At 44.5% G+C, this 26,199-nt stretch overlaps 1 protein-coding gene across 1 annotated transcript in view; it reads left to right on the top strand.

Moving 5' to 3' along the window:
• The first annotated feature begins 681 nt into the window (after positions 1-681).
• Positions 682-26,199, top strand: part of TAFA4 (TAFA chemokine like family member 4) — a 185,307-nt gene continuing 159,789 nt past the window's right edge. Inside the window, exon 1 of the mRNA XM_059387871.1 lies at positions 682-971. The gene's annotated coding sequence lies outside the window, so the exon portion shown is untranslated. The remainder of the gene's footprint in view (positions 972-26,199) is intronic.

Raw genomic sequence — 26,199 nt, 5'->3', positions numbered from 1 at the left:
TAAATTAGTCTCTTTGTGCCTCAGTTTTCTTATCTATAAAATGGAGATCAAACGAGGTATTCTCTGTAAAAAAATACTATTTAAATGTCACGAATTACTTCACTCAGAGAAGGGGCACGGGAAGAGGGTTTAGCACGGAGTGCGAGTCAAAGAAGTCGTAGCTGTATTTTCATACTTTTTAAAATGAGAAAGTATTTCAGCATTGACCTGTGTGCGGATTTCCCTCCTCTCCCATACAAGCACGTTATATAAGAAGCCGGATTAGTTATGCCTGTGTTACGCTCAGGGCGGCCAAGGAAGCCTGTTTGCAAACTGTTTGGGGTCTTCGGATGGAGACACGCGGCGTGCGGATCGTTTTTCATCCGGAGCCGAACCAAAAATTCCACTCTCTTATGCAAGGCTCCGGCGGCTCTCAGGTATTCGGAAAGAATACCTTTCCCTGGCACCTGCCTGCGGAGCGCTGGCCACAGCGAGGCGCTCGGGAGAGGCGCTGGGAGCCGAGCGGGGGCGGGGGGTGGGGGAGGGTGACCGAGCCCCAGGTGCGGGGAGGGAAGAGGGCCGGCCCACGTGGACCACCGGGCCGGGCGGGGGCAGGGGCCGGGCGGCCCGGCCAATCAGCGCGGCCCGCGGTGGGCCCGGCCCCTCCCGGCCCGCGCGCCCGCCCGCGGGCTCGGCCCCGCACTGCTCGTGGCGCGCGGCCCGGACGGGGCGCACCGACCCCGCGTGCGGCTGCAGCCGGACTCCGGGAGTGGAGTGGCACCTGCGCTTCTGCAGCCGCTGCTTTTCTGCGGCAGTTGCCGACGTGTCTTCGGAGAGACCTGAGAACTTTCACAGTGAGCCTGCGGGGGTGATGGGCCACTCTCGGGGCGCCCGCGGGGAGGTGGCCCGGTGAGCCTCCTCCGCGGCTCCTGTGCAGAGATCCGAGCCTCGTCCTGGACGCGCCAGCCCGACTTGGCCGCGGCTCTAGTCAGGTCAGAAGGGTTGGAAGGGCGGAAGAGGGGTTGGGAAGACGGGGTTGGGGTGGCGCCGACCCAGTACTCAGTCTCTGTCTCGTGGCAGGTGGCTGCCTCTCGGGCTGATACTGACTTGGCTCCGGGCAGCCCCCTCATCCCGACGCTCTTGATCGGGGGTGACCTCCTGTGCGGTAGTTGGCGTGCACCCCGAAGTTGGAAGCGGCGTTCCTAAGAGGGGATGCGTGGCTGACGCCGGGCAGCGGGCGCTGCCAACTTCGGGGTTCGTATGTACCTCTCACGGATCCCCCGGGGAGCTCCTTGGCTGCCAGAGGGGCCTCTCAATGGATCCGTATCAGTATGGGGGCGGGGAGCGTGAACTCGGGGTGAGCGGTTGTTTTGGAGAAGCCGGCCTTGGGGCTTCATCCCTTGGGTCTGACCCTGGCCCTTAGGGGAACCACTTTAGCCTACACCCGAAGCCCTGGTTGCGGGGCTCTTGCTGGAAGGACGCTGCGTGCACCCGGGGCGCGTCTTTTCAGTTGAAGCGCTAAGCTTCCCGCCCACGTAGAAAACTAGAGCCAGTCTGGAAGTTCCGTCTCTTCCCCCTTGAGGCACCTCGGATTTGTCCACCAGGCGGGAGGGTCTATGTTGCTTCCCTTCTTCTTCAGACCCTCTCTTGCCTCATTTGCCTTGACAATCCGCTCCTGGAAAGGAGAGCATCTTTAATCCTGAACTCATGGCTTGGGAAAGATGGGAGGTGGAAAGTCTGGTGTCTTGCACTTAGGGGGGCAGCTAAAGCCAGAGCGGTGCCACTGGTGCGTTTTTCTCCTGAATCAGTATCATTTGACGTCTGGGGGTTCCACGGACGCCACTGAGAGCTTTAGCCAAGCTATAATTCAGCCCCCGGGAAGATGTACATTCACAGGTTCATGGACTCACTGAGAACTACGCATGGGCTCACATCCCTCCAAATCCCTAGCCGGGATTTAAGTACCCCCTTTGGTGAAGCATCTGCATCCTTGTACTCTTTTCCCCTTCAACTTTTCTATGGCCGTCCCTCCAAGGCCGGCAAGGTTGATGTGATGTGACAGGCGATCCCCGTGTGCGGGGATGGGCGGGTTCAAAGCCTTGGTGGGCTTCTTTCTCTAATATCCTTGCTAGAAGGATTACGGGCACCGACCTGAAAATCCCACCTGCACACCCAGACAACCACACCTGCCCAATCACAATGTAATCAGTGTTTTTCCACTTGGTCATTCTTGAGCAGATGTAGGACTTAAAAAATTCCTCAACACTTCGCTGCGGGTTTACAGTGACAAGCGTTCCTGCTAAGTTTGTAGTTATAAATCAGTGCACAAGCCTAACACTTCCTTTGATCTGGAAATACAGATCTTAATAAGGCAGCAGGAGAACAGTTTTCAGAATCATCGTGACTAATGAATGATGATTTAGGTCCTCCCAAACTGACCGCGTGAGTTGGCTTTGCTCATTTGTGCAAGCAGCTATCTTTGTATGTGTGGACATTTCTTGATCAATAATCTCATAAAGCTGTGTTTCAAGGCTTCCTCCCTCAGTTCTGCTCATTGTTCTGCTTTGCGTGACTTTTCTGTCTTCCCTCTGTGCCATTTTAACTACCCTTTAACACTTTAAAATTTATTCAGGGTTTTAAGTCACGATCTGACTTGGCCAATTTTCCCTCTTAAAGATAAGAAAGTTGTTATTCCCAGAAAAGCAATCACTGCTAGTTTGCTTATTTTTCAGTGTCTTTAATTTTTTTTTAAACTTGTCTCCCAAACACACATACAAACCCTACAAATATCTCTACTTAATTACTTCATTGGAGCCAACATTTCCATATCTCTAGTACTAGAATGTTCTAGGTCACTTGAATTTCAATATTCATTTTTTGCTTTTTTTAGAGAGGTGTATTGTTTGATGACCTAGTTCCATTTAGTCTAAAAAAAAAGTCTTTGTCCCCCTGACTCCTTTTCAGTGGCACATAGCCTTTCTCTAATAGCAGCTTTTATCTGCACAGCTCATTTATTGTTATACTTAATATAACACTTTGTTATGTAAATGACATGTTGATGCATATGATATTGAAACTGCATTCACTGGGGATTAACCCACGGGGATGACATCATCATGAGCCAATCCTCTATCTGATTTGAACATGCATTGACAAGAGTCACATTATCATGTTGAGCAAGGGTTCTATATTGCCTGTGATGAATAAGAGAAAGAGGGAAGTCATTTTGGCTCTTTCTAACTCTCAATTAGCTGCCCAGTTGGAGAGTGTTAGGGATTTCTATACTAAGAAGCTTAGCTTAATAAAATTCTCAGATTGCAGTTTATAGATCTCCTTAGAATTTGCAGAAGTATGTTTCCTCCTTATGCCTCCTTGTTCTTTGGGAGTTTTTACGCTACATTTTGGCTCTATTTCTTTACAAATATGGAGAGATGTCAGAGTAAATGGTCTAGTCTTTTGAGGTTTTGTTTTTGGTCTCAAGATAGATGGAACATCTAGTTGATGGATTCATTTGTTTACACGGGGGCGTTTCATCAGGTGCAGGATAAATAAATCTGCTAAGGTTAGCAAAATGACTTCCAAGTCCCAGAGCCAGTTGTAGATCCTACAGTGGACTGACTTCCTCCTAATTCGTTAGAGAGATCCAGGATTGAGCCTGAGGGACCGGCGAGAGGAAAAAGACGTCCACAGAGGGATTGGCGGAGGGATCTTGACCAATTAATCACGTCATAGCTATTTGTTTTGAAAACATTATTAGAAAAAGCTCCCATCCTTCCTAACAGTCCTTACTTACAGAAATAAGCTTGAGTTACACTTCGTAATAATAGCCCACACAGTTCGTGATCTCTGGCAACTCCCCCACAAGAAAAGAATGAACTTTGGCTCCCTATCACAAAGTTAACTCTTTGTGTTTTATAGTTGTTAGTCAAGCTAAATCATTTTCTTCCATAAAGTCAGTGAAAAGGACCCCTGTGTGTGTGTGTGTGTGTGTGTATGTGTTTAAACATAAGTTTAATTGCATAATCAGGTTTAAAGACTCAAAGACTCACAGAATTTTAAATCTGGAGAGCACCTCAGGAGTTCAGTATTCTAAAAGATCAGGGGTAGAAGGTGTTATGACTTCAGCCCATTACCTTGTAAAAAGAACTGGGATCCTAACTTCTAGCCCCGTGCCCTTTCCCGACGTTTCTAATAAGGGCCTGCAGAGTGGTGTTCGGATGCTGGAAGGACCCCTCATTTCAGCTGTGTCTGCAGAGCAGGACCGTGTCCCCCTCTCTTCCTATCAGGGATCAGTTAGAATATTAGGCAGTTGAACCCAGCTCAGGGATTTGACAACCTTATGCATCAGCTAGCCTTGGGCTGCTTCCTAGTAGCTGTCCTAGTATTTGCAATTACAAAAGACACACTTCTAGGGGCGGTGGCAGTGGAAGAGGATGGATTGGGTGACTCAGTTTGGCCCTATTTGAGCATGCGGAAAGACACAAACGTTAAAATGAAGATGAGGCATGATAGAAGGTTTGAGAGCTCAGAATATTAATTTATTGTGTGATCTGTCTCCTCTGTCATACCTTGTAATTTTCAGTTGCTGTAAAACCAAACTGGTAATTTGGAATAAAACTGTTTTCTGGCTTGGTTGTGAGTCCTGCTAATGGTGCCCTGCCTTTGTTGAGCTCTTAGTGTGTGTCAGGTATAGAATGTTGACGTTGATGAAACATCCTGGTTAATAAATGGCTTTCTCTCTATGAATGAACTATGGTTGTCCAAAGAGTCATGAATCAAAAACCGTGTTGAATCTTTCTTTGTCACTGTTTTTAATTCAAAAGATGTCAGGATCTTACAGCAGCAAGTCATTAACATGGGCATAGATGATTTTAATTCAAAAGTCTGGGAGTGTCAGATATTAGGGAGTTTTTGTTAATGAAATGTTAATGAAATGACAAATAAAAACAAGATACTATATTTAGAAAGATAGACAGGTAGTAAAGATGTTGCTAATTTGTCTCCTTTCATAAGACTGTTTATAGTATTGTTAGTGGAGAAGAGAATATCTCTTTTAGAAAAATGCCCTTGCATTTCTTATAAAGAGAAAACACTAGGCTTCTTTTTTTAAAAAATAAAAATACAGCATTACAGAGAAGAAATAACCTATGTGGGTTTTTTGATTTGTTGTATTTTTTCTGTTCTGAGTTTATTTCAAACTAGAAAGACCGTTGAACATTTCTGCAGCATTTCACTTGTCTTAACTAAAGGTGGAACTGTCCAAAACCTGAGTTATTATTAGTTTTTAAATGACTGTTGCATCTGCTTAAACTCTCTGTTTCATATCTATGCCACATGTCCCAAAGTCTTCTCTGAAAATTCACAGTTTCGTTTCTTTATTTTATTCAATTTTATTTCATCTTTTGCCTCGTGAATCCTGAAAATACTGATGAGATTTTGGTCTTCCAGAGTGGAACACTGGGCCTCCAACTTGGACTTTAGGCACAGTGTTTAAAATAATCATAGAAGGTTTCCAACAAGGAAGAAACTTACAGACCTTCTAGGACAATGATTTTCAAGTGGGGGCAGTTTGGCTCTGTAGGGGACCTTTGCCAACATCTGGAGACATTTTTGGTTGTCACAGCGTGGGGTGGAATTAGGTTTAGGGTGTAGAGAACAGGGGTGCTGCTAGACTTACACTAAGGCGTAAGGCAGCTCCTACAGCAAAGAATTCTGGGGCGCAAAATGTCATTGGTGCTGAGGTGGAGAAACTTGGATCCAGGCTGACTTTTGGGGCCCAGACCAGTGAAATGGCTTACCCAATGTCCCCAGTTCCTTGTTTCTGGCAGGAACTGAGGTCTCTAATGCGTACACTAGGATTCTTTGCATCACACTAGGCTTGTTTTGAAGATGTCTTTCCTATTTGATTTCTTTAATTTATAAAGAAAATGCGTATGTGGGGTAGAAAAGTCAAGCCCTGTAAAAGAGTATAAAAAGGAAAGTGAAAAAATGTACCCAGTTCTGCCATCGCAAGAATACTTTTTCATATTTCAGTACATATATTTCCAATTCCCTCCTTTTGCCTTTCATCCACAGAGAGATGTTGAGACCAAATCATTTTAGAGAAATGGGGCCATAGATCATATAATCTGTACTGCTTAGTTTACTGGGCAGAGGGCCATGGGAAGGCCTTTGGTGAACCCATGGCTGGGGAAGGAGTCTGGCATCTCTGAGGTCAGCCCCCGACCATGCGATTAGGTGAAACCCCCTATTATGAAGACTTTCTATGGGGTGTGGCCATTAACCTGCACTCCAGTGAGACTCAGATACTCTCTGGAACCATTCTGGGAAGGATGACAATTGGGTGAAGAGAGTTCTAGGCCATTCTTTTTCGTGGCTGTATGTTTTTCTATTTAAAAATGCATTTTCCTGCTGGTCATAAAAACACCCAAAGTTAAAAAGCAGCCTTGAGTTTTCTTTGTAATACATTGCTTTTTGCCAAAGACAGCAAGTTTCATAATGTCAGTGCTGGAATACATCCTTCAGTTTGATGTTTTATTATTGGTGTCCGGTTTGAGATTTTAAGCAATTTGAAAGCCAGACATATTTTATACAGCCGGGCATTTAATTAAGGCCATCCCAACATGTATTATTGGGGTGAATTCTCTACACATATCAGTGGGGCTAACAATTCACTGGGGCCTGCAATCTCCGTTGCTATTTAAATCATTTGGCAGCTCTTCCAGAAGCAGCCAGATTGTAATGTAAACATCTGTTACCTTTTCTCTGCTTTCAGAAGTGATTATGCAACCCGGCTTCACATCCGAGACCCAGCTTTCTTCATCTATATTTTTGGATTAATTCGTTCTCAACCACACACACACACACACACACACACACACACGCACACACACACGCACACACACATCCGCGGACATGAATCAAAAGAGCCGTAAAATTGGTTACCATGGGCCCAGTCCTCCCAGGAAAAAACTCGCATCTTCTCCATACCCTGTCCTGCTCTTTGCAGACCGTTGGATCCCCTTAGGAGTGTGGAGCTCCATTAAGCAAGCTGGGGGATGGCTAGGAGTCTGGCCCTGGTACATGTCCGGTACTTTTTGTGTGCGGAATTTCCACTCACCTCAGCCGGGGGCCTTTGGGGAATGAACTGGTTAAGATTTAAACATCCCCAATAAGGCTGCTTAGTATCAGTGGGGGTTGGGGTAGGCGGCAGTGGGCAAGGAGGCATTGAAACGGAATTGGATGTTAGATAGCAAATGTCTGTTTCATTAAAGTTTTCTGCAAGTATTTACCATTTTCACATGAGGGAATCCTTGTTAAATATTTGCTTTGTTAACCTTTGAAAAAAATCATCGTAGCTACAGTAGCTATCATTTGTTGAATAAGAATGTTGCTGGCTACTGAGCTATTTTATCTGCTTTTTATTTTTTAAAGATTTATTTAATTGAGAGATAGAAAGCGCATGGGGGAGAGGCAAAGGAAGAAGGGGGGAGAAAATCCTCAAGCAGACTCCCTCCTGAGCACTGAACCTGACCTGGGGCCTGATCTCATGACACCGAGATCAGGATCTGACCCAAAACCAAGAGTCAGTCCCTCAACTGATTGTGCCACCCATACAGTCCTATGCTAAGTATTTTTTTAATTAATTAATTTATTTGACAGAGAGAGCGAGAAAGAGAGAGAGCACAAGTAGGTTGAGTAGCAGGCAGAGGTAGAGGGAGAAGCAGGCTCCCCCCTGGGCAGGGAGCCTGATGTGGGACTCGATCCCAGGACCCTGGGTTCATGACTTGAACTGAAAGCAAACACCCAACTGACTGAGCCACAGACATCTCTACCCTAAGTGTTTTAAAAAATTGCACTAAAATGCAAATATCATAAGTTTATGTAACCCTATTTTTAAAATTTTTATTAAGATTTTATTTTTAAGTTATCTCTGTGCCCAACATGGGGCTTGAACTCACAACCTCAAGATCAAGAATCACGTGCTCTACTGACTGAGCCTGCGGGGTGCCTGCTACTTCACCATTTTTTTAAGTGTGTTGTCCGGCAGCATTAAGTGTTCATGTTTTGTGTAGCCTTCCCCATCCTCCATCCCCAGAACTCTTGTTCGTCCTCTAAAACCGAAACTCTGTGCCCATTAAACAGCAGCTCCCCTACTCCCTCCTCTCAGCTCCTCGCGGCCAATTCTCTTTCTATCTCTAAGAATGTAACTGCTCCAAGTACCTCGCTGAAGGAGACTCATACGGTATTTTTCCTTTTGGGGACTAGCTTATTTCACGTTGCATAGTGTCTTCAAGGTTTTTCCATGTTGCAGTGTGTGTCAGAGTTCCATTCTCTTTTAAGGCTGGGAAACAGCCCATTGCACGTGAAAATCCAATTTTGTTTATCCATTCGTCTCTCGAGGTGGGTGGCTGCTTCCTTTCGGCTTCTGCGAATACCGCTCCCATGCATGTGGGTGTCTGGATATCTTCTTGAGCCTCTGTTTGTGGTTCTTCTGGGTATGAGCTCAGAAATGGAAGTGCTGGATCATATGGTAATTCCATGCTTCATGTTTTGAGGAACCATCGTACAGTGTTGCATAGAGGCTGTATCCCTTTACTGGTCTAAACATCTCCTTTCTGTATACCAGGAAAGTGAAGGACACTGGATAGGGACCATGTAGGTGGCTTGTGGCAGGAACCACAGTGTGAGCCCAGGTGGTGTGGGAGAGCCAAAGCTCCCACTTGATCATTCATTCTTCCAGTTCAAGAAAGATTGTATGAACGCTTCATGTGCACAGCCCAGGTGTGGTGGGGGATGAGAGATAAATAACAAATATGTTCATGGCAAGGAAAAGACCTCAAAGTCCTCATCCTGCCACACTAAGGAATTTGATTGAGATATGGAGCTCCCGTGGGCCACACTCACTGTGAAATCAGTGTTTGATCAAAATACTAAGAGGCTGGTAGCCATATACGATGGTTATTTGGGCTGTTAATATTAGTGCTGCCTCAAATCCTCTGGCGATTAACAACTATGCGGCTCATGGTGTTTAGAATGCCATGCCAATGTTCGCTTCTTGTTGGGGGTGGGGTGGGTAGCGGTGAGTGTAGACAGTGCAAGGAAATCATTGAGATCAAGATAAGCCTTAGGTAGGATCTGAGGGATGATTGCATTTTTATTTTACAGAGACCGTAGGCAGAGGACACGGGCATCTTTCCCACCCAAAGCACAGCTTAATGGAGTCATTGCAAAAGAAGGCACGTTTAGTCACTTTGTAGAATTAACAATTGATCAGTTTTGTGGTTCCCGAGTCCTTTATAAGCACCCCATGTTTATTCATTATTGTGATTGCACAGTGGAAGCCACTCTGCCTGATGTGATGAGCAAAAGCAAGACGCTGAGGCATTTAAATACACTTGAAATTAACGTTTGCACAAATAGGTGTCTGATGGGGTAGTCTAATTTGATTCTAAAGGCCTAGAAATAAGCCTGTAGCTAAGGGTGTCCTCCTGGGAATCCTAAGTCAGAGGTGTGTAGCTCACTTGCAAGGTTTCTGTGTTATTTAAAAGGAAAAGGGCGATGTTTGGAACACAGCAGCCCCACGTCCTTTGTGGGTGAGTAGGGGGAGCAGAGTACCAGTAAGCCTGGCTGTTGATACTCGCCTAGCATATTGGGTAACCCGTTAGGATGGAGCGGCAAGCTCCAGTGTTCTTGAGAGCAGGGGAAAAGTCAGCTTGTCCTGATTGTCCTGATATATGCTCGAACAAAGTACACTAATCATTGTACGGAAGTATTCATCAGAGAAGGAAAATATACTCCTCAAGTCTGAAAGTTAAAGTCACCCTGAGAAAAAGGACTGGCAGAATTCCTAGAAAACTCTGTGTCTTCAAGACGTTGGATTCCAAATTTACTCTCTTCACATTTACAAAGGACTCGTGATCCCAAGTGTAAACTCAGTTTCTGGTTTGATGTGCAAATATTTCTGAACCATAACATAAACAGACACGAACGTACAAGCAGTTGACTCCATCCATATACAAGTTTCCAAGTCCTCATCGACTCAGAAGTCAGCAATGAGCAGAGATGAATATAGGGTTTATGCTGGTGGCAAATTTTTTTGGTCCTCTGAACATTCTGGATGTAAAAAATCTATTTCATGTTATCAAGTCTTATCAGGTATCCCAATTCCTGTTTTATTATGATTCTTTTTATTGAAGTGTAGTTGGCAGACAATGTTATACCAGTTTCAGGTGTACAACATAGCAACAAGTGTATACTTTACGCTGTGCTCACTACAAGTGTAGCCATCTTCTGTAACCACGCAAGGCTGTTACAGTAGCGTTGGCCGTATTCCCTGTGCTGTATCTTTTATCCTCCTGACTTCCTCCTTGCGTAACTGAAGCCTGTGTCTTCCATTCCCCTGTACCCATTTTGCCAGTTCCCCTAAGCCATCTTCCCTCTGATAACCATCAGTTTGTTCTCTGTATTTACGGATCTGTTTCTGCTTTATGTTCATTTGTTTCCCAGATTCCACATATAAGTGAAATCATATGGTCTTTATCTTTGTTTAATTTCCTTCTCTAAGCATAATACCCTCTAGGTCCATCCATGTTGTCACGAATGGCAAGATCGCATCCTTTTTTTAAATGGCTGAGTAATATTCCATTGTGTGAATAATATTCCGTTGTGTGTGTGTGTATGTGTGTGTTCCATTGTGTGTATATATGTGTGTGTATAGTGTGTATATATATATATATCACATCTTCTTTATTTATCCATTGATGGGCACTTGGATTGCTTTATATCTTGGCTATTATTTTTTTTTTTAAAGATTTTATTTATTTATTTGACAGAGAGAAATTACAAGTACACTGAAAGGCAGGCAGAGAGAGAGAGAGAAGGAAGCAGGCTCCCTGCTGAGCAGAGAGCCCGATGCGGGACTCGATCCCAGGACCCTGAGATCATGACCTGAGCCAAAGGCAGCGGCTTAACCCACTGAGCCACCCAGGCGCCCCTATCTTGGCTATTATAAACAAAGCTTCAATAAACATAAAGCATAGGGGTTAATATATATTTTTGAATTAGTGTTTTCATTTTCTTTAGATAAATATTCTGTTGTGGAATTACTGGACTGTATGGAATTTGCATTTTTTTTTAAAGATTTTATTTATTTATTTGAGAGAGAATGAGTGAGAGAGAACATGAGAGAGGAGAAGGTCAGAGGGAGAAGCAGACTCCCCAAGGAGCTGGGAGCCCGATGCGGGACTCAGTCCTAGAAGTCCAGGATCATGACCTGAGCCAAAGGCAGCTGCTCAACCAACTGAACCACCCAGGCACCCTGGGATTTGCATTTTTAATTTTTCGAGGACCTCTCTACTGTTTTCCATAGTAGCTGTACCAGTTTGCATTCCCACCAACATTGTGCGGGCGTTCCTTTCTCTCCTACACTTCTTCATATTTTCACTGAGACTAGTGCACAAGAACCACCTGGAGGGTATTGTTAAAACAGAGATTCCCAGGGTTCGCCCTCAGAGCTGCTGGTTCAGTAAATCTAGGCAGGAGCCTGAGAATTTGCAGTTTTGATGAGCTCGCCAGAGCACTGATACGGTCCAGTCTGTGCGTCACACCCGTTGTTACTGTGCGTCTTTCGGAGTTAAAAAATTTATTACAGACATTTTCATACAACCAGGTTGTTTTGGTTCAGTTGTGATTCTCATTTTGGAATATGCTGGTTAAGTTTGTCTAAAAAGTATACTTCTGGGGCGCCTGGGTGGCTCAGTGGGTTAAGCCGCTGCCTTCGGCTTAGGTCGTGATCTCAGGGTCCTGGGATCGAGTCCCCGCGTTGGCCTCTCTGCTCAGCAGGGAGCCTGCTTCCTCCTCTCTCTCTCTGTCTGCCTCTCTGCCTACTTGTGATCTCTCTCTGTCAAATAAATAAATAAAATCTTAAAAAAAAAAGTATACTTCTGAAGATCAATTTAAATCACTGAGCCCAAAATACAAATTAGATGTTGTTTGGATCAGTGTTACATAGGGGAACTGATTTTGATAATGCCCCTAAGTTTCTTTTAGAGTGTAAGGTATATTTTCCATAGTTAAGAACTTTTAGAATAAGAATCATACAGTTGTTTAAGTGGATATTGAGGCAATTTGGCTGTACGTAGCGCGGGAGGAGCATAACATCTCCTTCTGTCATCTGGCTAATGTCTGTATTGACCAAGGGAAAAATGTGACCTGTATTTTCATATACTGTGGGTCTGATTTAAATTGTAATCCTGCCGGCAGGTGACACACAGGAATTTCGTTCTGGTTAAGACTCAGCAGATGTTAAAAGCTGATGTGGATTTAAGGTTTCATCCATTCTGGGAATAATTGAAGATTTAGTTAGGACCAGAAGATGGAGTTCCAGATAGAGTGATAGGGCTTGAAGGGGTATGGAAAGTTTTTGCACAGATGCCTGGCTTGTTACATTCTCTTACCACTTAGAGGAATAAATTATCATCTGTGTTTGCTTAAATGAAAAGCTTTCAGTGGATTTTACATTGTGTTGCACTATTAACAAGAACTTGAAGTTTGCAAACCGGAGTCTCTTCTGAATGAAAAAGCAAAGCCTGAACAACTTGATTGTTTAGATCTTGATTCATTTATTTAAAAATGGTGGTTTTGTGAGAATTTTTCAAGATAGTCTGACTTATAGAAATGTGTGGGTGTTGGCAGGAAGGTTAGCATTGGCTAAGCCACCAAGAAGAGTGGATGGGCCGGGTCAGAGTCACTCACCCTTTTCTGTCTCCAGAGCTGTGTTTTAATTACATGGCTGGTTTGCAGAACCATGGTCCTCTTGCAAAGGCTGTGGCATGTTGCGTATGACTAGGTCTGTACTAACATTTCCTTGGGACCCATCAGTCACTGCTGTCCCTTCGGCAGGTTTCACTTTGGTTATCTTTGCCCAACCGTCAAGATGCAATCGCTGTCCTCCCTGGCTGCCTGCCCCGGTGCCCTGTGTCCCCCTTCGGTTCTTAACTCCAGACAGTTAGGTGATGAGACTTCCAGGTTGAGCGGCAGACTAGGGCACGACAGAAGCTAGTTTACATGGAAGACAAAGCAGCAGAAATAGCCACTTATTGGGAAAAAAAAGCGTGGTATTTTTCTGCTGGCTGGGAATGGCGGGTCAGCATCATGACAGCAAGTACTGTGTCCTCTGGACAGTGATGCTTTCAGTGATGAGACAGGATCACAGCAACTGGTGACCTTGTGGAGGACCCCCGGTAGCATGCAAGCGGTAGAAAAATAAAGGTAAGACTGCAGTAAGATTAAAAGAAAACCTCCCCTTTCATGACCTCTTCAACCCATTTCTAAACCTCTCTCTCCAAATACTATTAAGAGTTGGGCTGATATCATCCTGCACATATTGAAAATTCATAATGCCTCAAAGAAATCCCGACAGGAGGAGGGGGAATGGACTGACAAGTGTTAGACACCCTCTCTAACCATTTGAAGTTCATTTGTCAGTGCTCACCAATCAACGGAAGTCAGAAGCAGATCTGGCACCTTCCGTTTATTTCAAAGTATAACATGGAAACATCAAAACATGCTGGACTTTCCTATTTGTGTTATTTAAATCATGTGTGTTTACTAAATATGCAGTATTGTATGAATTTTCTCACTTAAGTAATTTACTGTACATCGGGTTCAATAATTTACAATGTTGCCATTATCTTGGAGTCCTATCATGTTGATACAAAATAGCTCTTGTCCATTTCTTTAACTGCCTAACTTTCACTAGGAATGTACTACATTTTATTTAGTTGTTCTCTACAGGTGGATATTCCGATTTTTCCTTTTTCCTCTGTTACAGGGATTATTATGAGAACAGTCTTTTTTTTTTCTCTGAAATATATTTGACATACAATGTTCTATTAGTTTCAGTTGTACAATGTAGTGATCCAATGGTTGTATTCCCCGTATTGAACTTTCCATCCCTGGGACTTACTTATTTGGTAATTAGAAGTTTGTACCTTTTAATCTTCTTCTTCTTTTTTTTTTAAAGACTTTATTTATTTGACAGACAGAGATCACCAGTAGGCAGAGAAGCAGACAGAGAGAGAGAGCAGGGAAACAGGCCCCTGGCTGAGCAGAGAGCCTGATGCGGGGCTCAATCCCAGGACCTTGAGATCATGACATGTGCCAAAAGCAGAGGCTTAACCCACTGAGCCACCCAGGCGCCCCTGTACCTTTTAATATACTTCACCGATTGTGCTCATACTGTTTTCCATAGTAGCTGCACCCATGTACATTCCCACCAACAAAATCCCCAAAGAGGGATCCCCCCTCTTTTTAAAAGGATTTTATTTATTTATTTTAGAGAGAAAGGGACAGAGAGAGAGGTAGCTTGTGCACGAGATCGGGGGACGAAGGAGGGAGAGAAGGAGAAGCAGATTTCATGCTGGGCATGGAGCACAGCTCAGCTTGATCTCTCTGGGCCCTGGGATCCTAACCCAAGCTGAAATCAAGAGTTGGATATCTGACTGACTGAGCCACCCACGGCCCCGAAGGTTCCCTTCCCTGTGTGAAGGCTTGTGAACAAATTTATACCTTCTATTGAGATGCAGCGTTTGCTGTTTAAAGCCCTCTCATAATTACATGTAGCTTTGTAGCCATTTGCTAGTGGTTTTGTTTTGTTTTGTTTTGTTTTTGTTTTTTAAGTACACCCAGAAGAGCCTGGTTAGAGGATGTGTGTTATAGTGTTGTGTTGCTTAAGAATGCATCTGGAAAATGTGGGGACTGCAGAAAGTCTCTTTCACTATCCTTTTCTCTTGAATCAAGATGTAAAAAAACCCCAGAACACGTCAGCCTTTGGACATGAGAGGTAAACAGTCTTACAAGTTCCAATAGAACTTTCTGCCACGAGGGAGAAAATTCTGAAGTCTGTGTCATCCGTTAACAAAAGCCGCTGAGCCGCACGGGACTGTCGAGCACTTGCAAGATGGCTGTTGTGTCCAAGGAACTGAATTTTAAATTCCATTTTATTTTTAAATTAACTTAGCTTTGGGGCGCCTGGGTGGCTCAGTGGGTTAAGCTTCTGCCTTTGGCTCAGGTCATGATCTCAGGGTCCTGGGATTGAGCCCCGCATCTGGCTCTCTGCTCAGCAGGGAGCCTGCTTCCTCCTCTCTCTCTCTCTGCCTGCCTCTCTGCCTACTTGTGATCTCCACCTCTCAAATAAAGAAATACAATCTTTAAAAAAAATAAATTAACTTAGCTTTACATTTAAACAGGCACTTGTCTGCCATTGGCTGCCATTTTGGACAGCGCAGGTGGAGGGTAAAGTCCGCGCGAGGAGGTACAGCTACGGTTTGACTGTTTTCCTCCCCAAATGTCTTAACAAGTGACTCCTGAAGAGACGGAAATGTAGTCCGTTGTGCTCGACAAGAGGCTCAAGACTCTTCCCCTGAAAATAGAGGTATAAATAATCTACTGAAAACAGGACAGGTTGTTAAGATTTATCAGGCATTCTCCTTCCCTCCTTCAGACTCGGGTCTGCCCTGGGCTGGCTGGGCTGCCGGATGGGGCTGCCGGATGGGACCGCATCGTTCTGCTGGGGCAGTTCTTTGTAAAGTGAATTGATGGCTATGTAAATACAGCCATTAACCTCTAGCACCTCTGACAGCTCCTTGGGCTCTGGAGTGATTCTTGCCCTTGAAAATGCTGGTTGATGGATGCAAAGATATTAAAAAAAATTTTTTTTTCCTCTCTAACTGTTGGAAACACTGAACCCTTTAAGGACTGGCCAAAGGAGCCAGTGCAACTGAGGACCTACTAGGTGTAAATACTCCGGCGGGGCTTTGGAATTCTGTTATTGCAGTGGGCTAGTTTATAGATTTGCTCTAGATGGATCAGAAATAGGACCCTGTGTATTCGTAGGTACGTCTTCTTTGAAAAAATACACATGCAGATAAAATTTAGAAAGCCCCCGGTCAGAGGAAGTTTGTGGAAAATTTGCTCTGAAAGCCAATGGAGTTTTATAATTCTCCACTTTCGTATATATTTTAAAATTAATAGCGTGCCTTGCTATGAAAACACCTTCCTTTTCTTGTCTTGGGAGATGGTTGTAGAAGATTGCCTGAGCATGGAGACAGACATAAGGTAGGTAAGATTCTCACGCTGAAAATGCGTTTGGTTGGGGCATCTGGGTGGCTCAGTCAGTAGGACATGCAACTCTTGATCTCAGAGTGGTGAGTTTGAATCCCACGATGGGGATGGAGCCTACTTAAAAAAAAAAAAAAAAAGAAAGAAAGAAAATGGAATTGGTTGTAGGAAAAATAGGCATTGTATAGAAGTAGGGCCAAAGGGTGAGGGTTGCTAGCATCTTGGTTTTCTGTTGTCATCTGAGATCTCGTCCCCTTGCTTTTTCTCCTAGAATCACCTTGGCCATCTCTCATTTCCTAGAATGCCTAAACTCGCTCCTTCCTCGGTGACTCTCTACTTGATGTTCCTTTCCTCGGAACGTGCATCTTGTTTGTTTCCTTCTCTTTTTTGGCTGGCTCCTTCTCATTCTTTAAATCTGTTACCTCAAGAGCATAAATTCCTTACCTACTCAGAGCAACAGCAATCTGCCTGCCTATAAAGCATTGGTGGGTGTTTCCAATTGCTGACCAGGTGGAAATGCTTTGAAAACTGCAGCTTAGTGTATAAATGCACACTGTCATTACTCCTGAAGTTCTGCCAAAAGCCACATTGCTTCTGCCAAGCTGTAGTGATCTTCCAGAAGGCTGGGCATTGGTGTGAAAATGCAGAGGTGTTGAATTCAGCATTTGGGCTTCTACCCTTCCCTCTGATCCTCGGTGAATGCCGTTGCTTCCCTGAGCTTTCCGTCTTTCCACATTTCCACAGTGAGGAAGGCTGTGATCTTGCTCTTGGGTTTGGATGAGCTTGAAACACACACGGTGTTCTAATTAAATTTCATGGAAGACAAAACCTGAAAATTCAAACCATACAACCCCTTAGTCTCATCATAAGTGCAGTTGAGGTACCGTTTACATCCAAAATCTGTTATTATGTTAACATGTTGAGGAAGCGTGCAACACTGACCAAACTGAGTCTTCTGAAAGGTTCGCTGAGGTGTTGAAAGGCACCATGTTGGAGAATCTACCTTTCTTTCATTGACCTCAACATTGATCATTCATCTTTACAGAGTGTGTATATACAATATAGGGTTGCAGAAGAGATGCTAGGTGGCTACAGAACATCCGTCCTGCCCCTTCCTTCCTGACATTCTGAGTTCTCGTGAGGCACATGCTGTCCAGAATTCTGACTGTTTCGCAGCCTCTCTGGCTCTTGGGTGAACATGTGGGATACATATAGAAATGCCAGGTAGTACTTCTGCAGAGTCTTCCTAAAATCAAGAGTGGAGCCCTTCGTGGATCTCTAAAGTCCTGGAATGTGATGTGATAGTTGGCTCTCCAGCAGCCATCTTGGTCTGTGAGGTGACCTTGAGGATGATAGGCAGGTGGGAAGAAGGCAGAACAGAAGGTGCAACAGTGGGAGGGCTTGATGATTGTGTAGTGCTCAAGTACCTGCCTTGGCTTGTGTATCACTGGGCTTAATTTTTGTAAAAGAGCAAGTCATTTTGTGTTAAAGCCTTTATTTTCTATGTCATTGTTATAGGCAGTGATGTGAAATGATGTAGGCAGAAGGTTAGCACCCAACCCTTTATGAGTTCATAACATGGTAGAAGGATTTATAGTTTGTAAATCCAGAATGCTCCTTCAAGTTATGTGTAGACATATCTTTAGTTCTGGAGAACCTAAGTGATGGGAAAAGGAATGCAACACTATAGATTTGGAACTGTACAGACTCATACCACACAGAGAGATACCTAGGGCCATTTCTGGGGAGAGTCACACAGACATACTCTGTGGTTTGGGAGCAAGATGTGAGGAGAAAACTGCCAAGGCTATTAAAAGCCATCAGAGAATTCTCCAAATTGCCAATATTGAAGTTAGTTACAACTCATTCTCAAATAAATTGAAGTCTTACCCATTTGATGTGTTTTGACAGGAAATGTATATTTACTGCCTGAAATGACTCCAATTGCTGAGCTCTGAACCACAGTATATCATAAATGATTAACATTAGACAGAGCCCGGAGGAACCTCACACCTTTTCTTGAACGGCATTCTATAAGAAACAATTTCTCACAACTATAAGGTATTTACCCTATTTCTAAAAGTACACATTCATACTGGTGGGTTTTGAACTTGTCTGTCAAAAATAGTTACTGCTTTTGCAGACAGAGAAATAGTCACTAAAATCTAAGACAATGAGCAGATAAAGTCAGCATGTCTTGATCAATACCATATTTATTGACTGGGGATTATAACTCCCTCTCCATTTCTTTCTTCTTCCTTACAGTTCTCAAACACCCATTTTGCATAAGATGGTGGGTGTAGTGCGATTCTTGATCCTGATATGATTTTCATATTTGGGGACTTTTCCATCTGATAAGGAGAGGTAGCTACAAAGACAAGAAGAGGAAGGATATTCCATGTAGGGGAGATAACCTATTGAAAGTTTAGAGGTAGGAAAATTCATCTTCCATCATGTTTGACAGTTAAACTTTCTTATCAGCCAATTAGCATTCTAATTACTTTGTGTTGGTACATTTCCAACAACAGCCTTAAATGTTGATACTTTAAAAATACATTAGTGCCTTGAAAACAGAAGAGGATTCTCAAGTTGGTTGGTTTTTAAGCAAGAACTAACCTGAGGATACAGTAAACATTCCAGGAAAAGAATGGACAGTTTTACTGTGTGTTCGGAGAAACCTCATCATGTTCCCTCGTGATGGTTTGTGACTGCACTGTCTTGGGGAAGCATCCTCTCATTGTGCTTTAGTTGCCATTGGGTCAGATCTCAGAGCTTACACATGGGCTATGGGCTTTATCATTTTTTAAAAAAATAAATAAATAAATAAGTAAATGATTTATTTGATAGAGATCACAAGCAGGCAGAGAGGCAGGCAGACAGAGAGAGCGGGAAACAGGCTCCCTGCTGAGCAGAGAGCCTGATCCATGCAGGGCTCGATCCCAGGACCCTGAGATCATGACCTGAGCCGAAGGCAGAGGCTTAATACACTGAGCCACCCAGGCGCCCTGGGCTTTATCTTTTTAAAGATTTATTAATTTTAGAGACAGAAAGCAGGGAGAAGGGTCAAGTGAAAAAGAGAGAGACTCCTCAAGCAGACTTTCCACTGAGTATGAAGCCTGACACATGGGGCTCAATCCCAGGACCCCCAGATCATGACCTGAGTCACAATCAAGAGTTAGGCACTTAACTGATTGAACCACCCCGGCGCCCTGGTTTGTGGGCTTTATGAAGTCAGAATTTGGAGCCAGAGCTAATCACAGTGGTTATAGGAGAATGCCTCTGTGAGAAGGGATTAGAAGAGTATGTGACTTCACAGGGCAGCATCAGTGGCCAAGATGAAAGCTGCCCTTCGGAGCTGAGATCAGCAAACCTTTTCTCAAATGGCCATGTAGTAAATATTTTAGGCTTTGCGGTCCCATGGTCTTTGTTACAACTACTCAGCTCTGCCATTGTCTTGGGAAAAGGGCCAGAAACAGTATGTAAATGAATGAGGGTGCCTGTGATCTGATACCTTTCCATTTATGGACTTGGAAATCTGAATTTCAGATCATCTTCACATGTCAAGCAATGTCCTTTTAGCCCCCTCTCTCCCCACTATTTAAAAATGTAAAAACCATGCCTAGTTTCTAGGTTGTGTAAAAGCAGGGTGATTCGGTCCTTGGATGTAGTTTGTCTACCTTGGACTGGAATAAAGGTCCATTTGACCCCCCCTCCATAGCTGCCCTAGAATCTAGTGATTTCTAAATTCCATTCATCACATACTGCCTTCCTGTTTTCTTCCCCAAGTTTTCCCATATTTTTCTTGAAATAGACTTATATTCAGTCTTGTCTTCAACAGTAATATCTGTGACATGAGTTTGATGATCTGATTAATGCAAGAGAGGCTAAATGCATCACTTCTTAAAATAAACTTTGAAACTCCTAATTACTAAAACAGAAAAAAATTAACTTTGTACATGCAATCACACCTCCCATACTGACTCAGCGGCTTCTGTTAATTTTGAAAAACTGAGGTGTAACTTATAATAAAGTACCCAAATCTTAACCAAGAGAGCCTTGTGAATATGCGTGTACACGTGGCTCACCCATGAAACCACTGCTCAGAATGCAGAACTTCCGGTACCTGATGTGTCCCTTGTGCCTGCCTCTTGTCACACTCGCCCCCTTCCCCCAGGTGAGATCACATGTCTCCCTCTGCTAGTAGAGCTTTGGGTTTCCCTCTTCATATAAATAGAAGCACACAATGTGTATTCTTCCTCGAGTTTGTTAAGCAATATATCTGCTTTGCATGTAACCCTTCTTCATTGCTGTGTAGTAGTTCATTGTACGAACAGACCACTCTACTTACCCATTCTGATGTTAAACTTTTGGTTTTTTTCTAGGTTTTGCCTGTTCCGAACATTGTCATAGGCAGTTTTGGTGAACATACACACTCCTTTCTGTTGCATACCTTTGTTTTTTTCAGCCTGAGTGTTTGAGCCAGGGCGGTTTCTTGCCAGAATTGTTAAATAGTTAAGATAAAACATAATTAACACTTAAATAGTGCTCATCATGTGCCAAGCACTATTCCAAATCTTTTGAATAGATTCACCCATTTAATTGGGGTGAGTAGGACTATCGTCCTCATTCTTTTTTTTTTTTTTTTTTTAAAGATTTTATTTATTTATTTGACAGAGATCACAAGCAGGCAGAGAGAGAGGAAGGGAAGCAGGCTCCCTGCCAAGCAGAGATCCCAACGCGGGGCTGGATCCCAGGACCCTGGGATCATGACCTGAGCCGAAGGCAGAGGCTTTAACCCACTGAGCCACCCAGGCGACCCTATCGTCCTTATTCTACAGACAGGAAAACCAGAGAAGACGATGGTGAAGCCAGGGTCACGCAACAACTTAGATCTTGAGTTTCTCTCCATCTCTCTCGGTCTTTCCACTTTTCTCTGTCTCTGAGGATGTCTGTCCAACCTTGATCACATTAGTAACATTGATTTGTCCAGACGGTTACCCTTCTGCAGGACCTCATGCCCAAGAGAGAGGCCGCAAGGAACAGCACTATAAATTGAATGCTGGGAGCTAATGATTTGAGCTGGAATTTGAACCCAGGGGGTCTGGCTTCAGAGTCTCCGCTCATAATTTATTCTGCTAAATAAAGCACCTGTTGTCTTCTGCAGCCTTTCCCTTCCAGCACATCTTCCCCCTTCTTTCTGGGCTCTTTGCTCTGCCAGCGGGCCCTGCTGCCTCCACTCTTCTCTCTGGTCTGCCCCCTGGTGGCTAGCTTTATTTTGCAACCCCACCCTCCCAGTCACTTGGTGTAAATGGGGCAGAACTGGGTGGCCTTCAAGGAAAATGGGGTTCGGGAGTCACTCGCCTGGATTTCAGTCTTGGCTGCAGCCCTGACTGTGCAACCCTGAGCAAATAATGTTAACCCTTTCAGGTGTCTTATCTGTATAAAATGAAAAGGCCAGGTGTGCTTTGGATGGGAAACACACGCACAGCACAGGGTTTGGCACACAGGAAGTTTTCACTAGGTACAAGCAGCCGCTGTATTTATTATTTATTTTGGTTGTTGTTTTTAAAAAGGCGTGTCTTTAGGACCATTTCAGTGAAAGACCGAGCAGCTCAAAATCTTCCCACGTTGGGGCGCCTGGGTGGCTCAGTGTGTTGGGGCGTCTGTCTTCGGCTCAGGTCATGATCCCAGGGTCCTGGGATCGAGCCCCGAATTGGGCTCTCTGCTCCGCAGGGAGCCTGCTTCCTCGTGCCTCTCTGCCTAGTTGTGATTTCTCTCTGTCAAATAAATAAAATATTAAAAAAAAAAATCTTCCCACGTTAATTCCCCTAGGACAGACTGTTCCTTAGTAACCCCAAGCATTGATCTCTAACAAGATAACGTGGCTGGGGAACTATCTGGGGGTGGGATTCCTTCCCACAGTGCTTTTAAGCATGCCTTTCCCTGCATTAGGAACCTGGGTAAATGCCTTGAACCCCCAAAGTGATATCCTCAAGTAGTTTAACATGTACTCAGAGGAAACTATCAGAAAGCCCCGCATCTTTTCTTTCCATTTTGTTAATCTCTGGTGGTTTTCTGAAGCCCAGGGAGAGCGTTCGTAGGGCTTTCCAATTTTCCAGCTATAGCGGAAGAAAAACTAAGTTTCTTCTCTTGGGGTTTAAGGGAAGATCATGAGTGGGGGAACACTTGCGTGGGAGCCAACGCACCTTGGTCCTCCTGGTTTTCAGATATACCCATTATTATTATTTCAGCGTGGGGCTAGAACTCACAGCCCTAGATGGAGACCTGATCTGAGATCATGAGCCAGACACCTAACTGACTGAGCCACCCAGGTGCCCCCCGGCTACACGCATGATTAATTCTCTCTGAATGCAGTGGCACGTGCAGATGAGTAAGACTGATTAACGGCGCCTGCTCATCTGTTCCCCGACCCTTGCAAAATGCAGCGGGATGCGGATGAGGAAAGCCAGGGGTATTCACTGTATGGAAAAAAATAAAAGCCCAATACAGTGTCGCTCGTCCCGTTTTGCATTAATGCTACTGTTTTGCATTTAATTAGTGGCCGGTAGTTAAGTCAGGCATCTAACATTTTGGTTGTGTCCTTGAGCTACGGCAGTCTTTTAATCAAGCAGTCTCCCCGTTCCCCCCTCCTTTTGATGCACTGTTTGCAGGCAAATAAAAAGGCCCAGTTTCAGGGGCACTGGTAAGAGTGGAAGGAAGATTTGGGTTTGCAGGTCTTTGCTGATGTTTCATGATTAAAGGGGTGCTGGCAGGTGTAGGAAAGGAAATTGCTCATACACCCTTTAGGGATGGGCTTCCCTGTAATGTCTTGGGAAGTGGGGAACAGACAAGGGGAAAATAATAGAATGGAAATAATGGAATCAATGTGCGGGAAATATTCTGTGAGCCTAGACTCCACGAACGAAGGAGAAGGATCAGTGATTCGCTGAAACATGTAGATGAAACATTGATCCAAGGGGGCTTAGGGGAGGGGGGTGCCTTGGAGGTGAGGTGCAGAGAATTGAAATGATTTCACACCACTTGGGCTGTTGGTCTGGGCACTAGAGCCCTCTGCATAGATAAGAAATATATTACCACTAATAAGGGTCTCAAGCCCAAACAGCCCCACCGGCTGACCTCTGCATCTCCCTGTACACGTACCATTTCCAGGAGGCTTTGTGGCATTTTATTTTTCTGTTTAACCTTTTATGACATGCTAATATAAATGAACCAATCTCCCCTTCCTGTCCCCTACCTGCTACCCCAAGATTACAAGTGAGCTTGTATTTTTGTGTATTCCTGTTAATTGGTTTTCTGGCTTATTGATAAGCCGTCCAGTGGCTGGTGGTACTCCGCACATACACTTTCAAAATATTAGTTGATTAGCTTCGGGGATCCTGTTATGCTGGAGAGATGCTCTGTATTAGGGGATCCTTTTCTGAATGTCTAGCTTCCAGTTCCATTTGGGGTGTGTGTGTGTGTGTTTGTATGTGTGTACTGTGGGCTTTGGGCAGTTTAACCTCTCTCACACCTTCTGTTTCTCCATGTGTAAAACAGAGTCGATCATACCGACTAGTTGGGGGGGGGTCTATGATACAAGTGAGAGAGCCTGGGGACACAGTACCCAACACTTAATGCCTCTCTTAGTGTCTCTTTTCTCTTTACCCTCTCAATCCACATTAACAGGGAGTGCAGTTGTTTTAGAAAAGAACGTTGAACTCTCATTGGAAAGCTCCTTTTAATTGCTGATGTTTTGTCCTTGTCTTCTGAGATGATAGAGACACGGGGGAGAGGACGGAGAAATCGCCGAGTGCCGTCCTCCATAGGAAAAAAATGGATTCTGGAGGATTAATCTTTACAGTTCGTTTTATCGATTGGCTTGGCATAATTGCTCTCCTCTCGAACATCAGCAGTGTCTGCTTTTAGCAGCAGGCAGCTCAGAATGTGACCGCGCTTTAACATGTTTTGGGGCTACAGTTATTGAAATGTAAATTCCAGAGAAGGGAAAGATACAGAGTTTGACCCTCTTTTTGGGAAAGTGACATTAAAATGAGCAAATATTCCAGGCAAAATCTACCACCAGATCCTTTTTCCATGCTTGGTCATTAAATCAGAGATACGAGCTGCTATTTATCAAACAATTAAGTACGGAGCATTGTGTCACCCTTTTAATGATGTTTTGTTATAACACACCTGTAAAGTTGGGACAGTAGAATCTGACCACCCAAGGGGTTTGGTGCTGAAGAAGTGTTTGTTTATTTATTTATTTTTAAAAGATTTTATTTATTTATTTGACAGAGATGACAAGTAGGCAGAGAGGGGGTGGGGGAAGCAGGCTCCCTGCTGAGCAGAGAGCCCAAGCGGGGCTTGATCCCAGGACCCTGGGATTATGACCTGAGCCAAAGGCAGAGGCTTAACCCACTGAGCCACCAAGGCACCCCTGAAGAAGTGTTTTAAAGAAAAATTGTATATAGTCAGAATTCTTCACTGAAAAATCCTGTATGTTTTGGGGTATAACCCTGTCAAAGATTTCTTACCCCTGAAGTTTGAGAATTGCTGAGCTAGACCCTAGGAGGGAACAAAGGGAATGCAGAAGTCTGAGCATTCCAATGTGTTGAATAAATGAACGTTGAATGAATTCTGCTTATAACTACCAAACTTCTATAGGTGGATGATGGGCTGAGAATTCTTAAGTATTTCTCGGGCTTCAAGGGTCGGCTTGCTTCTCTTTTAATCTTAAGCCTCTTTAACCTAGATCTACCCTATGAGACTTGTTGTTGTGACGTTTCAGCGGTGCCGTGGAGCGCAACCTGACCCTGGTTACGCGCTAACGTGAGTTTGTATATTAAATGAGCCTGTGATGACTGCGTTGTGCAATTAGTGCCTCATTTCTACGGGGAATAACTGGATGTGCTGACTTGCCAGGGTCATTGTCAGATTCTGGGGTGGCCCCGCGTGATCCCCGCCTCCAAGTGTTCACACCTTTGGGGGCAGGACCTGATGTGCTTCTAGCCCATGGAATAGTGAAAGTGCGGGGATGTCATAGCTGTGATTGTTGCATTAGGGAAACTGTCAGTGGGCATGTTGGGAAAGCCCATGTGGCAAGAAAAGGCAGGTGTCCTCGAGGAGCAGAGCACCAGCAGAAAGCCTTGGAGCTCTTGGGCCAGCAAATGTGAGGATGAAGGACAGAGTGTTGGCATCCACTCTTTGAGTGGGGAAGATGAGCCTTCTTCAGTCCAGCCTCCAGGTGAGACCCTGGCTGGGCTTCATGAGAAGCCCTGACCGCAGCTTCATGAGACTATAGGCATAACACTCAACGACGCCGTGCCCAGATCCCTGGTCTGCAGAAACTGTGACGTCCTAAATGTGTGCGGCGTGAAGTCCTCAAATATGTAGTTAATTGTTATGCAGCTGTAGATACACAGTCACACAAATAGTGAGTGTCAGGATTTGAACCCAGTCCCATCTGATGGCAGACGGGAGAGTCTGAGCCGATCTGGAAGGACCTGGAGGGCCATCTCATCCTGTGGCCTTTTGGTGGATGCCTGGAGCTTTCACTGTCTCCCCGCAGTGGTGGGCTAGGTCCTTTGGGACTCCCAGTGGATGGGGTTGGGGGGGTGGGATTCAGTGTCTTTTGAGGCATCTGCATTCCATGTGGACAGATTCCTATTTCCTTGATGGACCGATTCACCTACTTACTAAGTAGAAGTATTTCTTGAAGGTCTCCTCAGTGCCCTGCTCTGTGCTGGTTGATGGGTTCTGGTCTTGCCTCATAGACTGACCTTGTCCAGATGCCTGGGTGGCTCAGTCGGCTAAGCGTCTGTCTTTGGCTCAGGTCCCAGATCCCGGGGTCCTGGGATCAAGCTCTGTGTCTGGCTCCATGATCAGCCCGGAGTCTGCTTGTCCCTCTCCCTCTGCCCTGCTCATGTTCTCTCTCTCTCTCTCTCTGTCTCTCTTTCTTTCAAATAAATAAGACTTAAAAAAAAAAAAAACCTGACATTGTTATAATTATTAAACCCTTATTTCTGTACAGTCATGATTTTTAAACATTTTACTATGATTTCTCTAGTTCTGCTCAGTGGTCTCCAAAGAGTATTT

Source organism: Mustela nigripes, chromosome 2 (assembly GCF_022355385.1).
Source record: "Mustela nigripes isolate SB6536 chromosome 2, MUSNIG.SB6536, whole genome shotgun sequence".
NCBI lineage: Eukaryota > Metazoa > Chordata > Mammalia > Carnivora > Mustelidae > Mustela > Mustela nigripes.
This window is presented reverse-complemented; position numbering and strand designations above follow the sequence as displayed.